Genomic DNA, 18283 nt, shown 5'->3' on the forward strand with positions numbered 1-18283 from the left:
AAAGAGGGCAGAGCCAAGGAAAAACAGGCTGCCATGGAGAAGGGAGTGATCAGCAGTATCTAAAGATATGGATACAGATAGAGTAAAGGCCAGAAATGTATTCTATATAATGTAAAGTAGAATTTTTTTTATTCTTAACCCTTAGGCTGCTATTATATTAAATTATAGAGGTCCTTACATTGCATTGACTGTTGTGAAAATGATAATGCTGAAAATATCTACCCAGAAAAGAGCACCATTCTTTTATCATATATCAAATATCTAATTAACAAAGATATGTCCCACTGTACTTTAATTATTCTGCTACTATAGGAGGATCATACAAAAACAGAAAAGTATCAGGCTAAGTTGGTGAGCTGATGTACATTACATTGAATAAAGCATACTGGTCATATATTTTCCCTAGATTACAGAGATTTATAGTGCTTCTACTACATATTTAAAGGACTATCCTTATGAACAGTAAAAAGCACATTTGTTTTCATTACTATATAAACTACATTCAGAAAATACTTGAAATACTGACAAACGATATTAAAAAACTGCATGCCCTCATCCCATTTGGAAAATGATTTAATATGATTTTACATAACAGAATTGGTTAAACCTATCAAGGAATTTTTCAGTGTCATTAATAGCCAATGGGGAATCTGATCATAACACGAGTAGCTGAGATGAGGAAAATTGAGTTTGTGCTGTATTGTTATATCTTTGCCAAACCAAGACTGTTTAATCAATCATAAAAATAATAAAGGATCCTTTCTGAAGATCTTACAGATTTATAAACAATGGAAATCGCAGCTCTGTAACTAGAAGAACAAAAGACCGCTCGATAGCATAGTGATGGATGACATAATAGAGAAATAAAACATTATCTTGTAAGGCTGGAGAAGTCTAATCTTATTCAGAATCAGTATTATGTTTGCCACTGTTATTTTAAGTAAGCGAAGGGGATAAAAACCTATTCATACTTATTTCTGACACAGTATGACCACACATATTACAGTGCACAGTACATATATCAGTTATATGTTGGAATGATTTAATGTGCTGGAACATTGTGCCCTAAATTATTCATATGCCACTAGCATGGTTTGGAATCAAAGTGGCATGTAAAACATCAGAACCTGAATATACAAGTTTTACAAGCTTTCAAGTATTCTATGCACATACACTCTATTATGGTGTTTATTTGTATTAACTGATATACAAATCATCTATATTCTGTGTTTATTAATGTGCAATGCTTTCCAGAGACCTGTTTCCTGTTTTATATATCTGTGGAAACCTCACCCTTTTAAAAAGATTTAGGGATATGTAGCATAGCCTCTCCAACTTTATCTGATAAAATCACACAACTTCGTTACCTGTGTTTCATAAAAAAACATGAAGAAACTATTAGGTAGCAAAATTCTTTAGCTACAGTCATGTGCAAATAATATTTATAGATAAGGCTGCGCGTCTGTCACAGAGATCATGGATTCCGTGACTTTCCAGGATCTCCATGACATCTGCAGCAGTCGATGCGGATAACCCCAGGGCTAAGCAAGCAGCTGGGGTGGCCCTGGGGCGAGCCGCACTGGCTGCTGCTGGACCTAGGGTGACCAGATAGCAAGTGTGAAAAATCGGGACAGGGGCTGGGGGGCAATAAGAGCCTATGTAAGAAAAAGCCCCAAATATCGGGACTGTCCCTATAAAATCAGGACATCTGGTCACCCTAGCTGGACCCAACCCGGGGGCCAGCTGCTCAGGGGGTGCCAGAGCTAACTGCAGGGCCCCCGGAGTCTCACCCCCAGCAGCAGCAGCGCCTGGGCCCCCCTAGAGCACCTAAAATTTAGTCAGGGGTATTTGTAGTAAAAGCCATGGACAGGTCAGGGGCTGTGAATTTTTGTTTATTGCCCATGACCTGTCCATACGGCAGAGTAGAGCAGTAAATATAGAATGTAGAGTTAACATTTGTGTATTCTTATGTATTCAGAAATAGGTTATAGTTAGTATCAGAAGGGTAGCCGTGTTAGTCTGGATCTGTAAAAGTGGCAAAGAGTCCTGTGGCACCTTATAGACTAACAGACGAGCATCCAACGAAGTGGGTATTCACCCACGAAAGCTTATGCTCCAATACGTCTGTTAGTCTATAAGGGCCACAGGACTCTTTGCTGCTGTTATAGTTAGTGTCTTACAAAATACTGCATTATAGGTTAGATGTTTCTTTCATGTGGACAATATATTATATGTAGTAAATACTGATTATTTTTCTAGTAAATTCAGAATTTGATTATGCAACAATAAGATTCATAATGAGACAAACTCCATAACATATAGAAGTACAACTGATACTTACAGAGGGCATTTGAAGGAATCACCACATAATTATATTTGTATTTATATATTGCATATTTTAAATATAGAAAAACTCAAAGAATTGAGAATTTTATGAGCAACAAGTGAACATGAAAACTGTATTAGCAATACACAATATTAAGACCAAATAATTACTTTGTGTGAAACGTATGATTTCCTACTTACGGGTAAAAGTCACCTAAGCCACATTATGTAATCCCTGCAGTACACATCTGTTGAGAAAATGAGGGCCAGACTCCTATGGAGGTTGAATTTTCTTTGTGCAGTGAACATAATTCTTTTGAAATGTCATTCAGTGAGTCACAGCCTGATTTAAAAAACATTTTCATTTTCATTTTCAGACAGGGTCAGACTAAAACTATGGCTCTGATTCAGGAAAGCACTTATGCACCCTTCCTGTATAGGGATGCTGTCCTGAATTGGGACCTCTGTGTCTAAAAACAGGATCGTCTTTCCAAAAAGTATTGTGTGTGGCTATTTGGAACACATTCCCCCCCACACCCATATGCTTTTTAATGTTGTCATCTATAAGTTCTTGCATCTGATCCTATTGTATCCATCCTGGACAAATGGAGGAAATTCTCCTTATTCTCATACTAAATCCTGAGGATTTCATCCATATACTTAATGTGTGTCACCAAAAAGAATAGCTGTTAACAGAGAATACCAGGGATTGAAAATGCTACCTCAAGAGTTCTAACCCCTTACAAACACAGGAAAAATACATCAAACTGCCATAGACTCCTCAGACATAACACAGAGCACTGACCTCCCAGGTTTCATAGACATATAGATATTAAGGTCAGAAGGGACCATTATGATCATCTAGTCTGACCTCCTGCACAATGCAGGCCACAGAATCTCACCCACCCACGGTCTCGATATTTTACAACCAGTTATTCTGGGCTGGCCTTTCTATTGGCTTTAATAATGTCAGTGTTACATCACAATAAAATAAATTAATTGTATTATATATAAATAAATACAAGGCTACATATGTAAAAAAATGTGCCCATGTACTTTGTTAAAGGTATCCAGAGTCCAACAAAAGGAAAATAAAAGATGCCACGTTAAGTTTTCCCAATCCTTTTTGGCATATGTCCTGCGCTGAAATGTGTTTAGGGTAAAAGTCTCAAAAGAATGCGTAGATTTGGGTGCCATGCCAAGCAGTCAGACCAGACAAATGACGTTTAAATTATAATGACAGCTTTGAATAGCAGAAGGGAATCCTCAAGAGAAAGATTCTGCTTGTTCCAACAAACAGATCAATAAATGGGAGTATCTTGAAGAAAACGATCACACTCTTGTTGATCTTTGAGGAGTGTATTGAAATTGGCATAGTAGTGAAGGAAAACTCACAACAGAGAGAAACAACAGGATGATGTGATTAGAATGGATGGATTACAACAAAAACACTTTTTTTTTGTTATTGTCTACTTTTCCTGTCTGCGGTATCACACCCCAACATCTTTAAGTTCACAAATGACTGTGGTGAACGGTGCCCAATACTTATATACCATAGAATGTGATCACAAATGACCCACTGCATTAGATACACCTAATGGAAACAGCTAAGCATACACTTTGGGGGTTCTAAAAGTTATATCCACATAGGAACCAGATTTTCACTAAAATGGGTGTTTGAGGTGAGACAGTATTGAAGTCCAAGCTTATCATGTTATCTGCCTCTGGTAGTTTTTTGTCTCTATGGCTAATAATAAATGAATTCTCTGAGTGTGTCACTAAGATTGTAGTCACTGCAAGAACCTTCTAACACATAATTATTTCTGTGAGTCTCATTCAAATACCATTACAGAGTCTGCAAAAGCTGCAACAGTGATACATGTCTGCGACATTTTGACATATTGAGACTGAATTTTAATCATGTTAGGTGTGCAATTATTTGGATTGCATGCACAAATCTGGGAACTGCATATAAAAATGGCACACAGTGATAATTTTCACTCCCACTTACCTCATTAACACACACACACACACACTTGATCCTTTATATGTTTCTAAGTCAGGTCCATTATGATAAATAATGATATACTATGTAATTAGACTGCTTGTAGCCATGCATTTTCTGTGGTACTTCAGTACAGAATCTGTCTCTCAGGGTAGGGTGCAGCAACTGTATGTAGAATTTGTGGTACTGTAGGTCCTATCACAGATTCATAATTACCATTTTCTATTCTTGCCTTTCAGGAGGAAAATGACCCAGCTGCTTTTGATACATTAAAATGTCTAGATGAGCAATATATTATGTTACACACATTATTATATTATAATTGGAGGGCTTGTCTTGTTATGAATCTTTTACTATTGTTACATAATCAAATTCTTAAATTACTAGAAATGTGTATGTACACACACACACACACAAGGATGTGTATAGGAAAATATATTAAATTATACTATTTGGGAAACACTATGTGAACATACATTTAAAGACTATATTGTAAAAGTATATGTATAAGGAGATCAGTTTAAAGTTGCATATGAAACTCTAATTCTATTTTCTGACTTTTGAACGCTACCTTAGCATTCTGTTAACAGTGTTACATGAAAGTTCAAGAGGGATATTTGAGGAGAAGAAAAGCAAAATACCATAATTTGGAACTATATGGTTATATACCACTTCGCTGGCTTGTGTCATTTACCTCACTTCAAACCTAAGGATCTGCAGAGTACCTGTTTTGGTTGGGAATTCTAAAGATCTTTCACTTATTGTAGTGGCACAGTGATCCCGTATTATTTCACAGCTCGACGTCATAAAGCGAAAGGAGAATCTGGATCATTGCATGCTGGTCTCATGGCATTCAAATGATTGGAACTGCTCAGGATCACACAGAGAAGGAACCTGTCTTGAATTCTCAGTAGCGGCAAGTACCAGAATATACCTAGGACATCCCAACAACACTGAAGGTCTTGTGAACATGGAAGTACTGCCACAAGAAGTGCTACATTAAGAACTTACATGCAGAGATATGAAATGATTCATTTTGTATACATTATTCACTTACAAACTGTTGAAGGCTTGTGTTTTCAATCAGAAAGCGATGCTCAGCAGATAAAACCTACATACAATACGTGTAATGTACAATACTATTCTTGTAGAAGTCAGTGTGATACAGCATGGCCAGAGGGCAGCAGGATAGTGTGTTTTTTTTTTTTTAAAGCAGAAAAGAATTTTATTTGTGTAACACTTAAAAGGAGTCACCAAAAAGGATAAAGCAAAACTATGCAACAAAACAAAAGCAAACACAAGGTATAACACAGCAGCCTTCAGGAGGGAAAAGTGTTCAGGCTAGCCTGGGCCCAGAGCGGGGGGGCTTCCTCGACACTCGTGGTCTTCCACCCTCTTGAGTTACCTGGTGGCCTAGAGCAGGGGGGCTTCCTCGACACTCATGGTCTTCCACCCCCTCGAGTTACCTAGTGCCACACCCAGTGTCACCGATTATTCCTCTCCTGAGAGTGCCCAACAAAATGGGCACGGCTGCAGGGTGGGCAGTTTGGGGGTGGGAGGGAACGTACACCACGTGTGATAGGACCCCTCCTAGGTGACAGTGATGATGGTATCCACAGCGGCAACAGCTGCGGCTGGGGTCTCTCGCTCTTCCCCTCAATCAAAGGGTCAGACGGAGGGAACCGGACGGGGTCACCGAGCAGAGAACCTCGGACAGCGCCCACCGGTCCTCGAAGGTGTCAAGGGAGTCGGTGGACGCCGCCCAGAGGAATTCCGCCCAGATAAGTGAATGTACTGAGGATCGGAAAATGGCCCTACAATCACAGGACGCTTCATTAGCCAATCTCCCCTCTCTGGTTTTATAAATGGCTTTTTTAGCTAGGGCTAGGAGGAGGTTAACCAGGAGATCTCGCGATTTTGTGGGGCCACCGATGGGGAGTGTGTAGACAAAAAGGTGAGGGGAAAAGTGTAGCCAAAAGCGTAATAAATTATTCGTGAGGAGCCAAAAAAGCGGCTGCAGCCTGGCACACTCTAAATATACATGCGCCAGGGTTTCCCTCACATTGCAAAAAGGGCAAGTATCCGGGATGGGGGTGAACCATGTCAAAAACACGCCCGTGCTCACAGCTCCGTGAAGGAGAAGCCAACTAATGTCCCCGACGGGCCTCGGGACCAAGGTGGAATACAGGCTGGCCCACCGGGGTTGCTCACCCTCCAAAGGTGGCAGGAGGTCCCGCCACTTTGTATCAGGGTGGGACACCAGGTGTTGGCGTGAAGGGTGTGAAGTGTGAGTGTGTATAGATATTTCCGTGGCGCGATTTGGAAGCTGACCAGCTGCAGTTCATGCAGCCGGCTCACAGTGAAAGGGTGAGGGGTTTGTTGGGATCTACGGTGTAAGGGCCCAATTGAAAGGTCCGGCGGACCTGGGGTAGAGGGTGGGCGGGGTGCACCCTCACACAGGGCTCGGTTGAGATAAGCCTGAGCAGCAGGTGTCAAGGAGGCCTTCACCTCCTGAAGTACGTGCTCGGGGGTACGAGGTCTGGAGAGCCCCATGCGCTGAGTGAGCGTCAGGGGATCCAGCCAGTCTCCCCAGTCGTGGTCCAGGAGGTCTCCAACTCTCGTGACTTCCACCAGGACCAAACTCTGGCGCACCGAGCGGGACTCCGCCACCTTCACACGGAGCTGGGGATTGTGTAGCAGGGGCTCCGTGAGGAGATCTGCTCCCACGGTGGCCGCCACGGACCTGGTCGTTGAAAACAATTTCCAGGTCCGGAGGAGGTCCTCGAGAAGACCGGCAGCCTGGAGAGATCTCGCGGAAAACCTCTTGGACAAAGATAAAAGAGCTGCCGGTCGTAACGGAGCCCTTGGAAGCGGCGCAGGAAGGCGTGCGCCAATATGCTCCACGTCGAACTACCTGCACTATAAAGGAGCCTCTGCAGGGCCTAGAGGGCGGAAAACACGGACCTGAGTGTGTAGACACTTCAGGCCCTGCCCTCCTTCCTTCAGGGGTAGATGAAGAACCCCAACAGGGGCCCAGTGCATTCCTGACCAAAAGAACTCTAGAATCAATGTCCGGAGGTTGGTCAGGAAACCCGGGGCCGGGATCAGGGTGTTGAGCCGGTACCAGAGCGTGGACAGGACTAGTTGGTTAAGTACCAGTGCTCTCCCTGGGAGGGAGAGACATTGGAGTAGCCTCGTCCATTTCCGGAGCCGCTCTATCACCCCACCTTCTAAATTTTGCCAGTTCTCCGGCGGAGAAGGGTGCGTGGCAGAAAGGTAAACGCCTAGGTAGAGCAGTGGACCCTCGCTCCACCGGATGGTCTGAAGCGCGGGTGGGAGGGAGCTCACCTGCCGCCAGTCCCCCACCGCCAAGCCAGAGCTCTTGACCCAGTTGACTTGGGCGGAGAAGGTTGCCAAATAGATGGCCTAGCAAGCCTCCACCCGTGCCAAGTCGCCCGGGTCCTGGACCACGAGGAGCACGTCATTAGCGTATGCTGACAGGACCAGCCGCAGCTCCGGTTCCCACAGCACCAACCCCGTCAACCTCCTGCAGAGGAGACAGAGGAAGGGCTCGATCGCCAGAGTGTACAGCTGGCCCGAGAGGGGGCACCCCTTCTGTACTCCTCGCCCGAAGCTGACCGGTTCAGTCAGGGTCCAGTTGAGCCTAACCAGACACTCCGTGGAAGCGTACAGCACCTGGAGAAAACTCACAAACTGAGGTCCGAATCCAAACGCCTGCAGAGTGCCCAGAAGGTACCCATGGTCCACTCTTTCGAACGCCTTCTCCTGATCAAGAGACAGGAGGGCGAATGACAGACCGTCTCTACGCCCAAGTTCCAAAAGATCTCGGTTTTGACAATAGGTTGTCAAAAATGCTGCAACCCGGAACAGCATAGGTCTGGTCTGGGTGGATCACGTCCGCCATCACGGACCCTAGCCGCAGCGAGATTGCTTTCGCTACAATTTTGTAGTCCGTGCTAAGGAGCGAGACGGGACGCCAGTTTCGTAAATCGCGGAGGTCCCCCTTCTTCGGCAACAAGGCAAGCACTGCTCGCCTGCATGAAAGAGGGAAGACTCCGCCCTGCAAAGACTCAGCCCAGACAGTGACTAGGTCTGAGCCAAGGATGTCCCAGAACGCGCGGTAGAACTCCACAGTCAGCCCGTCCATGCCCGGAGATTTATTGCTGGGCATGCGACGGAGGGCTTCCGAGAACTCGGCCAGGGTGAGAGGCAGCTCTAGTTGGTCTCGGTCGCCCACGCTGACTGTGGGGAGTTCCTCCCAGAGCACCCTGCAAGCTCCAGGATCGGTCGGATCCGGGGAGAAAAGGCTCATGTAGAAGTCACGGGCCCTCCCACACATCTCCACCGGATCCGTGAGGGGGGCGCCGTCTTCTGCTAGAAGGCAGGTGATGTTTTTCTTGGCCCCCCTCGTTTTCTCCAGGGCGTAGAAGAAACGGGAGCCGCGATCCATCTCCCGAAGGAGGTGGATGCAGGATCGAACAAAGGCACCTTGGGCCCGATGGTCCTCGAGGGCCTGGAGCTCCTCCCGCTTCTCCCGGCACGCTCCGCAGAGGAACGGGTCCTCGGGGCTGGCGGCCAGATGCTTCTCCATCTCTAAGACCTCCCATTCCAACTGCTCTATCGCTGCATTTCTCCGTCGGCTGGTGCCCCGGGTGTAGTCATGGCAGAAGAGCTTGGTGCGCACCTTCCCGAGATCCCACCATCGCCGTGCTGAGGGAAAGGCACGCCGCTGCTCTCACCAGGCCAGCCAAAACTCCCAGAAGGACGTCACGAAGCCCTCATCCTCCAACAGGCTGTTTTTAAAGTGCCAATAGGCCGGCCCCGGCCTCTCTGCAAGGAGGGAGGCTGTTATGGTGGCTAGATGATGGTCGGAAAATGGGGCCTGCCGAATGTTGGAGGAGTGGGCCTGTGAAAGATGGAAACAGGATAAATAAATATGGTCCAACCGAGAGTGGTGTGATTGATGGGCCTCCACCCAGACAAAGGTGAACGTGGAAGTGTCATCTGGGTGGTGGTCATGCCAGACGTCTACTAGGGAGTAATGTTCGACTATTTCTCGGAGAATGTTCGCAGCAGCCGGGCTCAGCTCGGCCCCTGAGCGGTCCTGTTCCTCGAGGGTGGTGTTAAAGTCCCCTCCCAGGACTAAGCACTCGTGAGAATCTAGGGTGCTGAGGAAGTCGGACACCCGCTGATAGAATTGCAGCCGCTTCGGGCTCATTGTCGGGGCATAGATGTTAACGAGGTTGACCATGAGCCCCTCCATACGGACTCGGAGATGCAGCAGGTGGCCCGGCATGGCCTCAGTGACCCCTAGCACCTTGGGTCGTAGACTGGGGGAGAACAGGGTCGCCACTCCAGTGTGTCGAATCGTGAAGTGGCTGAAATAGACCCCGTCCACCCACTCCAGCTGCCAGCTGTCCTCAGCGGTCGGATCAGTATAGGTCTCCTGCAGGAAAACCACAGAGTACCCCCCTTCCCGAAGGTAAGAGAGCACCTGGGACCTGCAGAGAGCCATCCTACAGCCCCTGGTGTTCAAAGTTGCAATAATGACGGGCGTCATGCGGAGGGCTGGGTGGGTGGGGGTTCCATGTTGGCGGGGGTGTTCGCAGCCCCCGGTGGGTTGTGCAACAATCCGTGACCCATCCCGTAAGTGAGTAAATTGTCACGGAAGCTGCGGGCCCGCCCGTAGGCCGCGGCACCATGCTTTCCTTTCCCTTTACCCTCCTTTATAAGGGCCCTTGTGGCCTGGAGGATTTGATCAAAGTCCCCCCATAGCTGGAGAGCTAGCTGTACCCTGTTGCGGGAGCCACGGATGTCTTCTAAAAACTCTCGCAATGCTTTTCGCAGCTCATGGGGGGGTGGGGTTGTGATTTCTGGGTTATTCCCTGGTGGGGCTCTTGGTGCAGCCTCGTGGTCCGCTGAGGCGGGCAGGCAGGGTGCAGACCACCGACGGGGCATCTGACAGGCTAAAGTTATTAGGTCCGTCTCAAGCCTTGGGGTAGAAGAGGATGGCGGAGGGAAAATTGCAGCTCCTAATGGGTCGCGGCAGGAAAATGCAAAGGCTGCTCCTTGGGGAGGATCCGCAAAAAACAGGAAAAAAATAACCCCAGGGGCAGCAATAGCATTGCAGGAGGAGGTGGACTGGGCAAGGGACAGGGGTGGGGTGGGGGCAGAGGCGAGGCTCTGGGCTTCGGGAGGCAAGCAGCTGAGAAGTGGTGCCTCCCGAACAGATTTGAGGGTTAAGTGGGTGGGAGGGGGCTCCCAGTGACACTAGGCACAGGCTCTGTAGTGGATTTGGCAGCCATAGCATCAGGTGGTGGACCACCTTCTGCAGGGTGCTCGTCCGGGAAGGCGGTTAGGGGGAGGGAGCATGGGGAAAGGGGGACTGGGGCAAGGTTGCCCAGATCGAGGCCAGTCGGCAGTAGGTCATTCTTTCCCTGGGTGACCGGGGTCAAACCTAGGGCCTCGATCTCATACATGGAGGAGAGGTCGTCTTCTGCCACACGGGGGGTCTCCCCTCTGGCGCCCGCTACGACGGTTGCTTCGGGGTTCGCGGGGGGGTTCGGGTGATATTCGGGCAGAAGGGGCTTCCTCAGGGGTCTCGGAGGGGTGGGTCTCCCATGGAGGGAGATTCTACCTTCCAGTGCTATTTTGTCTTCCCCTCCTGACACCGGCGGATGGATCTCACTCGTGGGCATAGCGGAAGGCTCAGTGTCAGTGCCTCCCTTCCTGGTTTTCTGGGGGGCCTCCGCATCGGATGGGTGCAGCGGAGCTCGAGCCTTCCGCTTGCCTTGCTTTCCCTGGACTAGGGTCTAGCCCTCCATAGCATCGTCTGGGATAGCAGGGGTTGTGTCTGGGAGCAGAGGCGATGGTTCAGGGGCTCGGGGGGGGTAACGGTGAGGAAGCATGGGGGGGCGGTTCTCCTTGGGGCTGGCCCTCTCCTATGCCCGGTAAAATCTTTGCTGCACCCTCCTCCATAGGCTCTGCTGGATTGTTAACAGCAAGGGCAGGGCTCCCTTGCTCGTCTGGGCATTGTAGGGGAGGTGTCTCTTGGGCCCGGGTAGGAGCAGCGGTGGATCGAGCAGGTGGAGAGGTGGTTTCAGATGTCGGGCGGCCAGGGGCGTCGGCAACGACGGAGCCGATGTCCTGCTGGGTCTTGGGGGTCTCGGGTGCCTCTCCCCGCCAGGCCAAGGGCAGTCTCTTCGGACATGCCCCGCTGATCGGCAGAGGTAGCACCGGGCCTCTCCTGTGGAATAGTAGACCCGATAGCGGGCTCCCTGGTAGGGGACTAGGAAGGACCCCTCGAACGCCTCTCCGTCACGCGCCGCCGGCGGCAGTAGAAGCTGCACTTGCCGGTGGAATGAAAGGACGTGACAGAGGATGAGGTCCTTGCAGCCCAACGGGAGAGGGCTGATGATAGAAACGGGTTTCCCCAGGGTGGAGAGAGCGAGTAACAGGGCGGCATTGGGTAGAAAAGGAGGGACGGAGGTCAGGACTAGGCGGACACCCAGGTCTTCTAGCAGCTCCAGGGGGACAAACACCCCCCCCACCACCAGGACCTTCTCCACCATCTCCTGGGCGGCAGCCTCCGATGCTAAGAAAAAGACGACCTTCCCGTACATTTTGGAGGCCGCCACAATAGCCGTGGGTCCTACCACCCTCGCCAACGCCTGCACGTATGTCTCCACGTGGGGCGAGGCGGGGACCAGGAGGCAACGGACGCCGTGCTTCCTGGTCATGGTGGGAAAGGGGCCCCAGCCGCTATTGATGATAGCGGAGGCTGTGGGTGGGAGAGATGACGAGGCGGCAGGCGGGAGGGGGCTGCCACCGCCCGGGCATATGCCCTGGGGGCCGGGGGAGGGACGTTCGCAGAGCTGGTGGAGGGAACAGCGGGGAGGGATGCCATGGTTGATGACGAGGCCACAGCAGTGGGGGCGGTGGCAGGTGTTTTGGCAGCAGTGGGGGGGGCGGGCTTGGGGGTTGGGCGGGGGGTAGGTGGGGGAGGAGCAACTGAGGTTGTTAGAGGGGCCTCACCCCTCTCATTCCCCACCATCGTGAGCAGGGAGAGACAGGGAGACACCAGAAGGAGGAGGGGGGAGGGGGAAACAGATTAACCACTTTTCCCTGTTGGGCTGCAGGCGGGGGGTGGGGGGCAAATGGGTCGGACTGGACAGGGGAGGGAAACAGGAGTTGGGGTCAGGTAATAGGGGCAAACTGTGGGGTGGGCAGTCCGGGGGGGAGGGGGGGGGGACGTGGACCCACGAGCGTTTGTCCACAGAGTCTTGTTTGGTCGGCTGTTGTGTCTGGTCCCGATGATGGAATTCAGGGCAAGCAGTTGAGTCTAGAGGCATATGGCAGGTTGCCAGCAGGGACGGACGGTGGGGGGGCCGTGACGGTTGTAGTAGTGTTGGGGGACACACCGATGGATCGGGGGGCAGCTCCGTGCCACACCCCCTGTGCCCCATAGATGCAGTTAAGATGCAGTCAAACTCCCCCCACACGAGAGTACAGTCTTACAGCCCCCTTCACGATGATTTGTAGCTTCCCTGGCGGTTTTTTCTGTCGGCTGCCTTCTCTTCCGGGTTTTGTAGCTTTGAACAGCGGGGCTTTCAGCAGGCCCGGAATGTCGCAGAGATAAGAAAATTCTTCATGGCTCTGTATGGGACCATAAACAAACAGCAAAACGGTTGGGTCTGGGGGCTTCCACTCCCCTCTTCCGGGGAGCGGGTCGGCAGTCCTCCCCCTCTCCTCCGGGGGTTGCAGCTGAAGCAGTAGCAGTGGCCGAGGGCAGGTGTGGGGGGGCTGGCAGGCAAGCTGGCAGCCGACCAGCACTCGAACAGCAGCAAAGAAAAACAGCAAAAAAAACCCCAAAAAAAACAAAACGAAGAAAAAGCATCTGGCCCGGTCAGGGTGGGGGGGACGACTAAAGCAGGGGCAAAAAGCAAGGAAAGCCCAGGCCAGAGGGCAGCAGGAGAGTGTTAGAAGGGAGCCTTCTTCCCTGTAGAGGGAAGAAAGTTTGCTATGGATTAATTAAAGCACCTGAAGCCAGTCACCTGATAAAACCCCCCTGCTTCAATCAGACAAGAAAAGGAGTTGAAGCAGAGTGGATTGATGTTGGAGCAGAGAGCAGTTCTGAGGGAAGCAGAGGAGAGTTTGGAGAAGTGCTGTGGTGGGCTAAGAAGACCAAGACCCTAGGTAAAGGGACACCTGGTTTGTGCAGAGGGAGGGCAGGAAGGCCCACTAGCTGAAGGGCAGGAGAGGGAAGTAGCCCAGGGGAAGGAACTGCTAGTTCAAGCGGTTTACCGCTATCCCTAGGGCCCCTGGACTGGGACCCGGAGTAGAAGAAGGGCCCGGGTCCCTCCCTCTCCACTCTCCTCCTCTAGGACACTAGTGGGGCAGTTAATACCCCAGTTCAGGGGTGAGAAATGGTGCCCTGAACCCTCCCCAAGAAGAGAAAACACAAGACCCATCAAAGTAGTGCCGGCAATTTGCCAGTCAGGTATTTTAATGTTGTCAAATCCTGGTCATTTTTTTAAAAAAAGGTCACCTTTAATTTATATTATAAAAGCAGGATTTGATCTGAATCATCCAGACAGTACACATCACTGATCAAAGGACATTGTGGTAATCAGTAATTATTTTACAGCAGAATAATGAACACTGCTGATCAAAGCCTACATGGGACTTCCACCAACATTATCCACAGTTGCATCTGCAGATTACTAATCCACTTTCTGCTAGCTAGTTTAATAGTCTGAGCTTCGTGAAACTCTGCTAAATTCTGACCTCAGATACTGACCACACTCCACCTTTAAGCACTGTCCGGCTTGCTGAGAGAAAGGGAACAGTGCTGGGGGGAGGGGGCGGAAGAGGGGAGGGAAACGGAGGGGAAGAGATCAGAAGCTGCTGAAAAACAGGATGTGGATACAGCGTAGCGTTGCAGACTCATCGCCTAGGACTGGAAGGGCTAGGGGTTGAAAAGAAGCAAGCCCAGGCATGAGAAGCCCTTTTTCCATGGAGCAGGCGAGGCAGCATGTGTTAAAGAATTTTAAAAGGAGGTATTGGTTAAAGGAATGGAATGGGTGGAGGGGTTTGGGCTCCTATGAATGGTATGGCAGGAAGCCAACCCCCCCTTCTGATTGCCCACCTTAACCCTCGTATGAGTGGGGTGGTGGATAGTAATGTCCCAGCAATGGTTTGGCTGGGGCACCTGGATGGAAAAAAAGGGGAGCTTGCAGAAGCACCCTCGGGTAGTTATTGAATGAACATGGAGTTACTTGCACTGTACATTTTTATCGGCTGGGTAGTCCCAGACATCTAATAATAAAGTTGCAGCCTGATTAAAACTGTATCAGATGTCTCCTGTTCTTCTTTCAGTATAGCCAGACAATTGTTTGTATGGTTCTAAGAGGATTCTTGTACGCTATCCTGAAATCACAGTATTCAGATTCACGTCAGGTGCCTGGCTTTTCTTAGTCCCATGTGCAGGGGTCCACCCCATGCACAACACATACCATTACGCCTAAGTTTTTATGGTGATGGGAGTCTGTGTGTATGTAACTTTATATGCTTTCAAATAGTGATATATTAAATTCAGAAATTCATTTACTAAAATGGCTCTTGTTTTTAGATTCATATTTCTTATTATTTAAATATCAAACTGAACATTGTTTTAAATAAAATGCTTCTTCATTTTTTTCTCCCCCTCAGCTGAGAGCACCAGGCTGTCTCGAACATAATAAAATATAGTTTTATGAGGCACCTTCCATTGCTCTTGCTTTCAGCATGGAGTGCTTGTAGGCCTCGATCTACTTAAACAGAAATATAGGATTCTTTGTTTCCTTTCACTACTACCCCCTGCCAGTGACTCTTTACTTTTTACAGGGTATGCTTCTAAGTCCAAGCAACATTATATTCCATAAAGGATGTCAATATCACATTCTGTAAGCTTTCCATTTGCCTCTTGTCCTGGACCAGGTTGTCAGCTGCTGGAACTAGTGGTGGAATAATACCAACAACCTCAATTCTGATGAGGCTTTTCCTGAAGGTTTGTTGCCTACCCCCCACATTCCAAATAAATATAATTGAGTCTCTAATGGAACAGCCAGGGCCACGTAAGAACTTGGAAGGGCTTAGTGACATGACAAGAAAGATGAGACCATTGGCCTTAGTAGCTGGGAATTCCATACGCTGCCACCACAAGTCCACCAGAGTGTCACTGGACAACTAATTGTAAGGAACCATAAAAATACCCCTGAAAATATTATTAGGGGAACCCATTTCACAGTCAGGCTAGGTATTATGCAGCCTTGAACATATTCAGAATTTTGCCAGTGTGGTTACCTTGCATGATCCAGGCTCTCCTGCTCCCTAAAGGCTAGCAAGGCATGAGGGTGCTGTGGAAGAAGTTCTATCCTTGGATCAGAAAACTATCCACGAAATTGCTCTTCACAGACGACGATGTGGTGCTGATGGGTTTTTAGTTCTTGGGGAAAAAAATTATTTGTAAGGTAGGGCTTAGTGAGAGTGTTGTGAATGCTTTGGAGAAATTAGGAGGGATCCTGATGATTCCTCTCAAAGCTCTGATTCCTACCAGTTATCTGCCCAGACCACATCTCTTCAATGGCACACCAAGAAACCAGGCAAGAGGTACAGATGTGAGGAAGTTTCACTTATATTAAGGGCCTACCAACTGCTGCAGGAAATATGCTTAAGGAACTACCCTAAGGAACTTTTTGAACTATCTTATATATACCACCTCGGACAGTGGCAAAGACAGTTGATAAGATAGAAACAAAATACCTTTGCTTAGCTCAAAACTGGAAATAATTTTTAGAATGCTCTTCAAAATCAACTTCTACAAACTCCTCATTCTAGAAGCAACAGGACACAAAATAATTAATGCTCAGTTCATCTCACTTTCATCTAAATCGCAAAATCAGAAGGAGCTTGGATTTTTCCTGAGCTAATTTCCAGACACCCTTTTATTAAAAAAATGTTAATATGGTGGACTCTTGAGATTCAGTGACCCACATAAAAGGATTATCTGAGCAAATACCTTTAAAGAAAGGTATTGGTACTGGTAAATGTATCATGTTGTTTAAACAGACAATTAACAAAAAGAAACTTAAAGCTCTCCTATAATTCATGAAAGGATTTCTAATTCACTTTACCGAACTGCCAAAACTTACCACATTAGTTTTTGTTGACACTGTATTGCTTGATTGGTTTGTTGCATAATTTACAAGTTTAATACATCTAAATATATTCCCAAATTAAAACAAAAACAAACAAAAACCTTGCAGCAAAATGCACTAAAATTGAGTAAATATCAAATATAAGGGTAAAATAAAACAGGGATGTTACAATTATCACCAAAAGTAGCATTATAAATTCAAAAGAAATCCAAACATGTTAAGGTGTGAAAATGCACAGTTAGGGACCATTTTAAAATTAATTTTAACTTAAACTAATTGATTTACTTATAAATTCTTAGAAAATGCATTCGGTGCTCAAACCGTAAGTGCTGTAGTTTTAAGGAAGTTAATCTGTATTCATATGTAAAGATCAGTTCAACTCCACCTTAACTATGGAAGCACTTAATACATATATTTTAAATAAATATAGTTTAAAGGCTTTTAAAAGAGGTTCCCTCTACAATCACAATTTTGGATTCTCTTTTGGCTATCAGCCTGACTGTGAAAATTGAAGATTTGGTTGAATACCTCAAAGTATTTCCACTAATATTTGTCCAAACAAAAAATGTAATTTGCTTCAGCTATGTCCATGGCCTTTTTGTGTTCATTTTTCATGAATATTTCAGTGACTTGGTTCAGTGACCTGAATGTGTATGTAAACCGTTAATTTTAAGACAGCAGCATAGAATATTAATGAAAAGCAAGTTTTGAACTTCCGTAGTCACAAAAAGAACCTGATTTTAAGAGTTATCTCATCCAGTTAAGTAGCAGAAAAGAATGCTGTGTATTCCATGGGTAAAATCAAAACTAACATTGCTCAACCACTGGATTTTCAATACTTGCAATGAACGACTTGCAAATAACACAACTAAAAATTACTCACAGAAACTATTCAATTAATAATTTAAAATATTGAACAAGTATCAGAAATTCAGAAATTGCTTGTGGACAATGTTAGGATATAGATATTCAGGCCTGTCTGTAAAGGCCTATACTCTAAGAATTTAGGTGTATTCTTATCACTTGGCTAGTGATAGAGGTATAAAAGAAAGAATCAAAATCACTGTCTGCTGGTGTAAGGGCCTTCTCTTACTGTGACAGATTGAGGCCCTGTTCTTAGGCTAAGGCCTTTGGCTAAGCAGCGGAGGCAGCCATAAGCTAGGAAGCGAACAGTCACATCCTCACATTCCAAACTAGTCACACTGAAATAAGGTGCTATTTGGCTGTTAGGAATACAATCCTGTCCTGATAGTTCCTATCACCTCCAGAGAAAGGGAAGTGCCTAGAAAATGTAAAAGGAAACTTAGTTTGATAGCATCCTGTCTGGCAAGAACTCACTTATCAATAGCTGGGATGTGAAATCCTCACTTCTGTATTGTCTTGTCATTATAGTTCCCACTTTGCTGTTGTTTGTCTGTATAATCTCTGTCTGGTTCTGTGATTGTTCCTGTCTGCTGTATAATTAATTTTGCTGGGTGTAAACTAATTAAGGTGGTGGGATATAATTGGTTACATAATCATGTTACAATATGTTAGGATTGGTTAGTTAAATTTCAGGAAAATGATTGGTTAAGGTATAGCTAAGCAGAACTCAAGTTTTACTATATAATCTAGTCAATGAGGAAGTGACTGGGTGTGGGTGGGGGTGGGCATGTGGGTGTGTGAGATGGGAACAGGGAATGGGGGTAAGAAAATTGGAATCATGTTTTGCTAAAGGGGGAGATGGGAACAGGGA

This window comes from Eretmochelys imbricata, chromosome 2 (genome assembly GCF_965152235.1).
Source record: "Eretmochelys imbricata isolate rEreImb1 chromosome 2, rEreImb1.hap1, whole genome shotgun sequence".
Classification (NCBI taxonomy): Eukaryota; Metazoa; Chordata; order Testudines; family Cheloniidae; genus Eretmochelys; species Eretmochelys imbricata.